This window comes from Elephas maximus, chromosome 1, assembly GCF_024166365.1.
Source record: "Elephas maximus indicus isolate mEleMax1 chromosome 1, mEleMax1 primary haplotype, whole genome shotgun sequence".
In the NCBI taxonomy this organism is placed as follows: domain Eukaryota; kingdom Metazoa; phylum Chordata; class Mammalia; order Proboscidea; family Elephantidae; genus Elephas; species Elephas maximus.
The window spans coordinates 75,772,788-75,782,057 of NC_064819.1; positions in this window are offsets into that span (position 1 = coordinate 75,772,788).

The following is a 9,270-nucleotide window of genomic DNA, read 5'->3' on the forward strand; positions in this document are numbered from 1 at the left end:
TGAGTCTCATGTGCTTAGCTCAAGTTGAAGGAGAGGAAAGCTGTAAGCTAGGGGTGAAATATAGTTTTTTTTTTTTAGGGGTGAAATGCCAAGACCCCCACTGCTCTGCAATAGAAGAACCGGAAGCCTCTCTCCCTTGTGTTCACTGTCTTGAACCCCACCAGGATCTGAGAACTGATGAGAACAAAACTGCTTTTCACTATTCTCAGTTGAGAGATGTTTTTTCTTCATATTTCTGCCTCTAAAACTAGAGGAAAAAATCAGCTCAGCTTCTGGCACTGGTGCTGGGAAATTTTATCTTTTTTTTTTTTTTTTAATTTTTGAGGCCATTCTAAGGGTATAAATCTGTACTGTCATTACAGTGACCTGTAATATCGGTTAAGATGGCTCACTGATGGTGAGTCCTGAGACAGACCCTTACACTTCCCTGTTGATCACCTATTTCCAATTACTCCCTTGCTCCCACTCTTCCTACATGAATTTTCTCTAAAGATTTCACTGGGCGTCAGAATCTTTCTTTCATGGACTCTCTGGCTGTTCATGCCTCTTCCCTGTACTTGTGAAACTGAGACACCCCAGCCTCACAAATTGTCTCCTTTGTCTAGCCTTTCCATGGGGACAATCATAGCTCTCTTGTTTCCCAGGCTGTTGTATGCTGCGGAATCAATTTTGACTCATAAGGACCCCATGAGACAGAATAGAACTGCCCCACTGGGTTTCCTAATCTCTAATCTTTACAGGAGTAGATTGCCAGGTCTTTCTCCCATAGCCTAGAAAAAAAGCCTAGAGCCCCAGATAAATCGACAAAAATGTTCAGAACAGTTCAGTACAGAGGAAATTGCTTTGGTTTACTCTACTTCCCAGAAATTACTCTAGCCTTCCTGAGGTCCTGTCCCCACCACACTTTCCTGATTTCCTTGGTCCTTGTCATGTTTTCAGGCAGAGGAAAAACTAGAGAATATGGGCATGGATCCCGCTACCTCTTGCATGCTAAGCAAGAGCTCTATCATTTGAGCCAATTCTCATCTACCTCTGCTTTCAAGATTTTGGCTCATTTGCAATTCAGATCAACAAATGTCACACCTCTTGTCACCAAGATCCAAGCCAGGCACCAAAAACAGTACCTGCTTAGCATTTCAGAGACTGCCTTGGACAAGAATGAGGGGGCAATCATTGATTGGAGAGGAGGAAGGAGGGGATAAGGAAGACCTGGAGAAGATTAAAAAAAAAAAATTTTTTTTAGCTGTGGGAAATTCCTTGTCTCCATCACAATTTGTACTTCCTGATTTCCTGGAAGAGAAGAGAGGAAGTCCTATCTAGGGAAGGCCACAGTGATAACTGCCAGGTTAATTAGCACAGGTATCCCAGAATGTTTTGTGGCTCTTGTGTTTAAAAGAAGTTATTATTATCAACTGACTGTTGAGGAAGTAATATCTAGGAGAGTGTCCGCAGTCCCTGTTTCCAGGCTCCACTTTCGCTTGCCATCTCCCAGTGTGACTGAACCAAAACAAAACCACTGCCCTGGAGTGGATTCTGACTTAGAGCAACTAAAAAGACAGAGCAAAGCTGTCTCATAGGGTTTCCAAGGCTATAAATTTTTACGGACACAGACTGCCACATCTTTCTACCATGGAGCAGCTGGTAGGTTGGCTAGTAGATGAGTGCTTTAAGTACTGCACCACCAGGCTCCCCTAGTGTGACTAGCTATGTATAAGTAGAAAACCATGTTTACTGGTAACTTGTACATTTATATGTAACTCAAGATAAGCACTTTTAGTTTAAAATTTCAATTAAATATTCCACCCTTTTGACATGAAAGGGAATTTGTTTTGTCTTTCAGTTGCTGAAAAATAAGCATAAGAAAGAAATCAATGTTCAGCTTTAATTGTTGACAGTACAAGATCTATCTGGAAACAGGTGAGGACCCCGTGGTGTTTGCAGACCTGTTTAGTCTACTGCTTCCTCTTCCTCCCATTCCCCTTCTGACAACACTGTAAATCCCTCGTGCTCCACATTTTCTCTGAGCCATCCCATCATGAAAAAACCTTCAGCTCCTCCAGGCCAGCAGCACTGGGCTTTCTCCCTGATATCTGGAGGCTGCACATACCTCCCTGGGCTCAGTCATTTCAGAGTATTGTGATAGATTTTCTTTCTGACCTTCATCCACACAGGAATCTCATTTTCACAGTGTGCTTGTAGCATACACGGAGATCTCATCCATGAAATCCCATTTTTTATTGAATGAATAAATAAGTTATGTAGGTGTCTTGATTGAGACTGGTCTCAAAACTTTGAGACTGGTATCACCTGACAGAAACTTGATCCAGGGCCTGATAGATCTGGAAGATCTCCTCTGTCCAAGGGTTGGCACTGGGAGAAGATGTGAGGACATTATGTTTACAGTGAACGGCAGGGGGGTGTTTTAACAGCTGGCCTTTGTGGAACCACAGGCCTATTGGTGAGATTAGAGTTCCCTCTGGTGATAGTTCAACCTCTATCTCCCTTAAATCCTTGTGCCCAGCAGGCACTATTCGATCTTCCCTCACAGAGGGCTTGACCTATGGGTAGCTGGGAAGTAAATACTAGGTTCCTGTTTCTGTGGTTTGAGTCCCTTTACTACAGAACCTGTAGGTATTTGGTAGAGTACTTGAAATTACACTCCCTTGCCTCCAGGCCCTTAAAGCCCATGGGAACTAATGCAAGATGTCTGCCTGGGATTCCCCTTTCCCTTCCCTCATTGCACCTCCAATCTAATCCTTATTTCCACTCTCAACTTTGGGCAGATAGGTGAGAGGTGTTGCCAGGATTAGAATACACTTTAATTTTGAAAACCTCTTTTATCAAGGTTTCTGTAATCCATTGCACATTTAGTTTCTGGCCCCGGACATCCAAATTATCTTTGTAGATGAAGGCTGCCGTAGAGAGTCCAGAGAGTTACATCTAAAAATTGGGGATAAAGAATATAATGAATTCACATTTGTCTTTTTTCTTTGGAAACATAGAAAAGTTCAGAGACTACTGAGACAGATACTTAATTTTAAAATTTTGTGTATTTTGAGTAGGTAGTACAATCACATAGTTCAATATTCAAGAAGTTTTCCAAAAGGTAATGGTGAAAAATCTCCCTCCCAGCTGTGTTCCCTGGCATTCAAGTCTCTGTCCCAGAGGCAAGCAATGTTATCACTTATGTGTCTTTCCAAAGACTATTTAAAGAATGTACAAGAAAAGATCTATGTACCTAAGCATATTTTTGGGTAACTGGCCCCTTTCTGGGCACCTTGTATTACAGTGGTTAAGAGCTCAACTGCTAGCCAAGAGGTCAGCAGTTCAAATCTACCAGCATCTCCTTGGAAACCCTAAGAGGCAGTTCAGCTCTGTCCTACAGGTTGACTATGAGTCAAAATAGACTCAACGCCAATGGGTTTTTTTTTTTTTTTTTTTGGTTGCCTCCTTGCTGGAGCCCTGGTAATGCAGTGGTGAAGGCAGTTCAATTCCATCAGTGGCTCCTTGGAAACCCTGGAAACCTCTACTCTGTCCTAAAGGGTCACTGTGAGTCAGAATCGACCTAACAGCCATAAGTTTGTTTTTGAGGTTTGACTCCTTACTATATACTCTTTGGGAAACTTACTTTTAACAATAGACCTTTAATCTCAGTCTTTTTTAAAATCTCTTCCCTTTTTAAGTTAATCGAAGATTCCATCATACGTGTCTGCCATAATACATTAAACTGTTCTATAGATGGACATTTAGGGGGTTTTCAGTCCCTTGGTATTACAATCATTGCTGCAATGATTATCTTCATACATACATTTTTCTGGCATCTGTTCAAAAGTATTGTAGGAAGTGGAATTGCTGTGTCAAAGAATATGTGCATTTGTAACTTTGAAGTGTAAACTCAAGGGTCAGGGGGAGAGTTCTGGCATTATCCTAAAGGACCTGGCAAAGATGCTGAATAGATATGCAGAGTACTGGCAGTGGCATTAGATGTATTTATCCCTCCATCCATTCAGCACACATTTATTAAGGGTCTACCTGAAGTGTTAGGCTTTGGGGCTCTATATTATATATTAGTCTGACAGTGTTACATTTTTATATGGGGTAACAAAAAATAAGATAATAAACCAGATGATTTCAGAAATGATGGAAGTAAAACACTTAATGTGATTCAGGGAAAGTCTTTCTGAGAAGATTAATTTGAGGTGAGCCCAATTAATGGAAAAGTCAGGTACCTGAAGACTCTTGAGACTTCCAAGCAGAAGGAACAGCTATGCAAAGGCCCAGATGCAAAATCAGCTGAGGCTACTGAAGAGGAAAATAAAAAGAAGCTAGTGTTTCTAATTTAGACAGAGAAGTTCAATTAAGAGGATTTAGTGAAACACTGAATGCCCATGCTGATAAGGGATATGAAAGTCCTTGGTCTCTGTCTTGGGCAATTGCATGGGTGATGGTGCTTTTCTCTAAGACTGGAACTTCTTTAACTAAAGCAGTTTGGAGAGAGAAACTATTGGGTTCTCTTCATGTCCTATTAGTTGTGAAATACTTATGGGATGTGTAAGTGGAGATATCAGTGAGGGAGTCATAGATGAAGAGTGGAACTCAATGGACATGGCCCTCCAGAATATAGATAGCAGTTGTAGTTGAAGGCAGGAATAATAAACTCTATAAGGATTCACTGCTTAATATGGTTAACAACTTTATTGTCATGTGGCTGTTAAGCCAAAAAACTAAACCCATCACCGTTGAGTCACTTCCAACTCATAGCAACCCTCTAAGACAAAGTAGAACTGCCCAGTAGAATTTCCGATGAGTGCCTGGTAGATTCAAACTGTTGACCTTTTGGTTAGCAGCAGCAGCAGCACTTAACCACTAAGCCACCAGGGGTTTCAACATGTGGCTATAGAGTATTTGAAATGTGGGTAGCCTATAATTAGATGCTGCAAGTGTGACATACATGCTGTATTTCAAAACTTATTATGAGAAAAAAATTAAAAATGCTTCTTTAATAACTTCATATCGATTTCATTTCATATGATTATTTAATAAATAAAATATGGTATTAAAATTAATTTCATTTGTTTCTGTTTACCAATTTTAATATGTCTACTAGAACATTTAAAATTGTATGTGATGCACACTGGATAGCTCTGAGATAAGGTAATAGCTCAGAACATCCTTGCACTGAAGAGGTCACAGTTACAGAAATATTTACATACAAGTCTGAATGGCTACAGATACCCCAAAGTTAGCTTAAGATGAGAAAGTAGCCAAGGATAGAATCTCAGAGAACACAGTTCTTAAGGGAAAGGTAGAGAAAAGGCGGAGACGAAGTGGATTAACCAATTCAAGAACTAATTAATACAAAACAAAACAAAACCCACGTTGCCAAGAGTCAATTCTGACTCATAGCAAACCTATAGGAAAGATTGGAATTGCTCCCATAAGGTTTCCAAGGAGCTGTTGATGGATTGGAACTGCTGACTTTTTGGTTGGCAGCCGAGCTCCTAACTACTGCACCACCAGGGCTTCCAAAACTACTTGGTGTTATATAAATTATCAGGGGTTGAAATGGTCATATTTCAAAAGTAAGTAAAAAAAATAATAAAAGTTCCCACTGCATTTTATAATTTTAAAGAGATCACCCTGTGGCTTTGATGAGAGCAGTTTTGGTGAAACTTGAGTAGAGGCTTGAGTGACTAGAAGCACCAAGCCAGGGGCAAAAGTGGAAAGTACAGGAGGCTGGAACTTGGGGTAGTGGCCTCTGGGGGGAGTAGTAATACTGACGCAACAAGAGGGAGAAGGGAGTCAAAACTGGAGAATGTAGGTATGGAACCCTCTACCTCTCTCATGCAAAGCAAGCACTCTACCATCTGAGCTAATTCCCTGATACGTGGGTGTAGCCAAATAAGCCACACCCCACCCGCTTTCCTGGTTACCTGGGGCTGCAGGGAACTTCAGGCCACCAAGCTCCAGCCAGGACCCGATTGAGGGCAGAACTTCGCAGATATCACTTGGGATAAAACCTCTATGAGCCAGGAGTGTGAGGGAAAGGGATTACTAGAGAAGGCGCTGGGGAAAAACCTTGCTCCTCCCTCCCAACTTCACTGTCTTTATCTCCTGAAAATAAAGAGAGCACATTCCAGCTGTGGACCTCCCCCCACTCCCCAGAACTGCCTGGCCTACTGACACAGCTCTACCAGCCTGAACTAGAAAAGCATGTTTAATCAATAAAGATATTCTCCTATATTCTATACATGGGGTAATGCTGAGAGGAATTAAGTGGTGCCAGAAAGAGGTTTCGGCAATAAAAAAGAGAAGGCTGGATAGAGGGGCAAACCCTGAGGGTCTTGGGATCTTCCGGATCTCCGGAACCCAGAGCTTGCAGAGACCGTATGTCCCCATCAGCAAGGTAAGCCCTTCTCTGGCCACCTGAGCTGAATGCCCTGAGATGCAGTTAATACCAAACCTCACGCAGTTTCTTTGAATGTGGCATAATATTGCAATTTCAAAAACATTTTTAAATGTGGTTCACCTTGGAAGTTAGAGGAAGATCTCGTTCCCAATTTATTTTGAGCACATTTTTGTCAGAATGAGCCCTTCAGGGAGATAAATAGAAGCGTCAGTTGTCACCTTCTTTGTAAAAGCATACCTGACCACCCGAATTAATATGCCAGCCCTCACCTTCACACATGCTCCTTCCAAATCTCTCTGCTCTGTCTTTCTCCGTAGTACCTAGTCAACTGTCGGAGAAGCTGATGGAAGATTTTCTTCTGCTCCCTGCCCATGGCTTGTCAATGTGAATAAAGACAAAAAGTCGGCACACCCTGACTCTATTCTTGTGCCTCCTGACACAATTCCCAGGGTGTTCCTTTTACTTAGTCACGAAAAGGAGAAAATTTATTTTCCCACAAAAATATTTTTTAACTTTGGGCTGAAGCCCAAAAATGTGTATTTGGAGAAGTTCTTTTTGATCACTGTGTTGCCTTTTTGTTTTGTATACAATGTTTAATTTATTTTGCAAACCTAGCACAGAAGCACAGAACACAGTGGCATTGGACTGGCTAAAGCCAGGTAAATCCAAATACCACTGGGTAACCACGGAATTAGGGGAGGGAACAGGAGCACATAAAATTGGAGAATGCAGAGGTCCCTCTGGCTACCTCTCGCATACTAAGCGAGCACTCTACCACTTGAGCTAATTCCCCTGCTGTCTCCTTATTTGTTCTATGTTTATATCGGAAATGCACACATTTCTCCATGTCCTATTTTGGTTTTCAGGTTGTTCGAATCCTACAGAAATTTCCCGATTATCAAGGCAAAGCAGGGCAGGACCCAGAGTGGAGCTTCTCAGATACAGTCTCAAAGGAGGAGCACAGTGACCAACCTGTGCTCAGAACTGGGAACGTGGGGCAAAGGAAGACTGAGAAAGGCCTTTTTAAGAAGTCTCTAGCTCTAATTCGATTTCATTCTCCCCACTCTGTTCCATAAGGTCGCTAAGAATCAAAAGCAACTAGACTGTACTCAAGAGCAACAACAACGTTAGGTGAAAGAGAAGGCAGCATGTCCCTATTTAGCACAGTTATCCCTAATTCTCTGCTACTTACATGACTTTTTATCCCTAATTCTCTGCTACTTACATGACTTTTTAGTAACACCTTTTTCCCCACCCCGTCCCATAAATCTGGAAATAAGCCCCAAGTATCCTCCCATTTCTTGCTCTTCAAATAACTAATCCTTTATCTAGTGTCTGGGCTACTAACTGATTTCTCCATTGGGAGGGTTGAGATGCTGTTTCCTCTTCAGTGTGGCGAATTTGGAAGCCTTGGAGCTCTAGACTATGGGCTCCAGACTGTGAGAAGGCTTCAATGTTCTTCTCAAATTAGTTAGACAGGAATCATAGAGCTTCAAATTTTGATGCTGGTTCTACAGAATTATACCCACATCTTTCAAAAAATTGACAAATCCATTTATTTCATGAGATTTTATATTCAGGGATTGAAAGTTTTTTGGAAAAAGTGACTCTTTCCAGCTCTCCTGGCTTTATTATACTAGAGGTGTAGGCTTTGTTCTTTTCCAAAAGAGGTGTGAGGAATTGTGAATATTATGTTGGTTTTTTGCATGTCTCTCTAGTTTTGGAAGCTCAATACAAACCAGATTAAACAAAATCTGGTGTTATACATATTTTCTCTACAAAATAGATGAAAATCAGACTTACGTCATTAATTAACACTGAGAGTCCTGTTTAGTGTAAGGGGACATTATAAATAATTTGAGCTAAGAGCAGAGTCACAGATAGCCACGAGACTTAGCTACTTAGAAATTTATGTAAAGGTGACATATATTCCATTCCTTGCTTCCATGAAGCATTTATCAAATACGCCCAACACTGATTTTCAGCTTGAGCTAGTGGATTAGAAGAAAGCTCTAAGTGCTGAATGCACTTGATATAAAATAGCCACAGAGTAGCGTCTACTTTTTACTTGCAGCTTTCTTTTCTTCATTACATGTAATAACTGATGTCTTTGCCACATAAAAATCAGTTACTTTCTATGTGGAGCTGTGCCTAATCGTCCTGTTTACCAACCCTCATCTGTCCCTAACTCCCTTCGCTACTTTATGTTTCTCCATAGCAGACAGAATAATCCAACATATTCTAGTTTAGTACTTCATTTTGGCTTACTCTTTCTACTAGAAAAATAAGCTCCAGTATAAAAAACAAAATTAACAAACAACAACAACAAAGAAACCAACCCTTTGCTTGCCATCGAGTAGATTCTGACTCATAAACGACCCCATAAACAACAGAGAAGAACTGCTGCATAAGGTTTCCAAGCAGCGATGGTGAATTCAAACTGCCGACCTTCTTTTTTTTTTTTTTTTAATAACTTTTATTAAGCTTCAAGTGAACGTTTACAAATCCAATCAGTCTGTCACATATAAGTTTACATACATCTCACTCCCTACTCCCACTTGCTCTCCCCCTCTTTAGTCAGCCCTTTCAGTCTCTCCTTTCTTGACAATTTTGCCGGCTTCCCTCTCTCTCTATCCTCCCATCCCCCCTCCAGACAAGAGTTGCCAACACAATCTCAAGTGTCCACCTGATATAATTAGCTCACTCTTCATCAGCATCTCTCTCCCACCCGCTGACCAGTCCCTTTCATGTCTGATGAGTTGTCTTCGGGGATGGTTCCTGTCCTGTGTCAACTGAAGGTCTGGGGAGCATGGCCGCCGGGATTCCTCCAGTCTCAGTCAGACCATTAAGTTTGGTCTTTT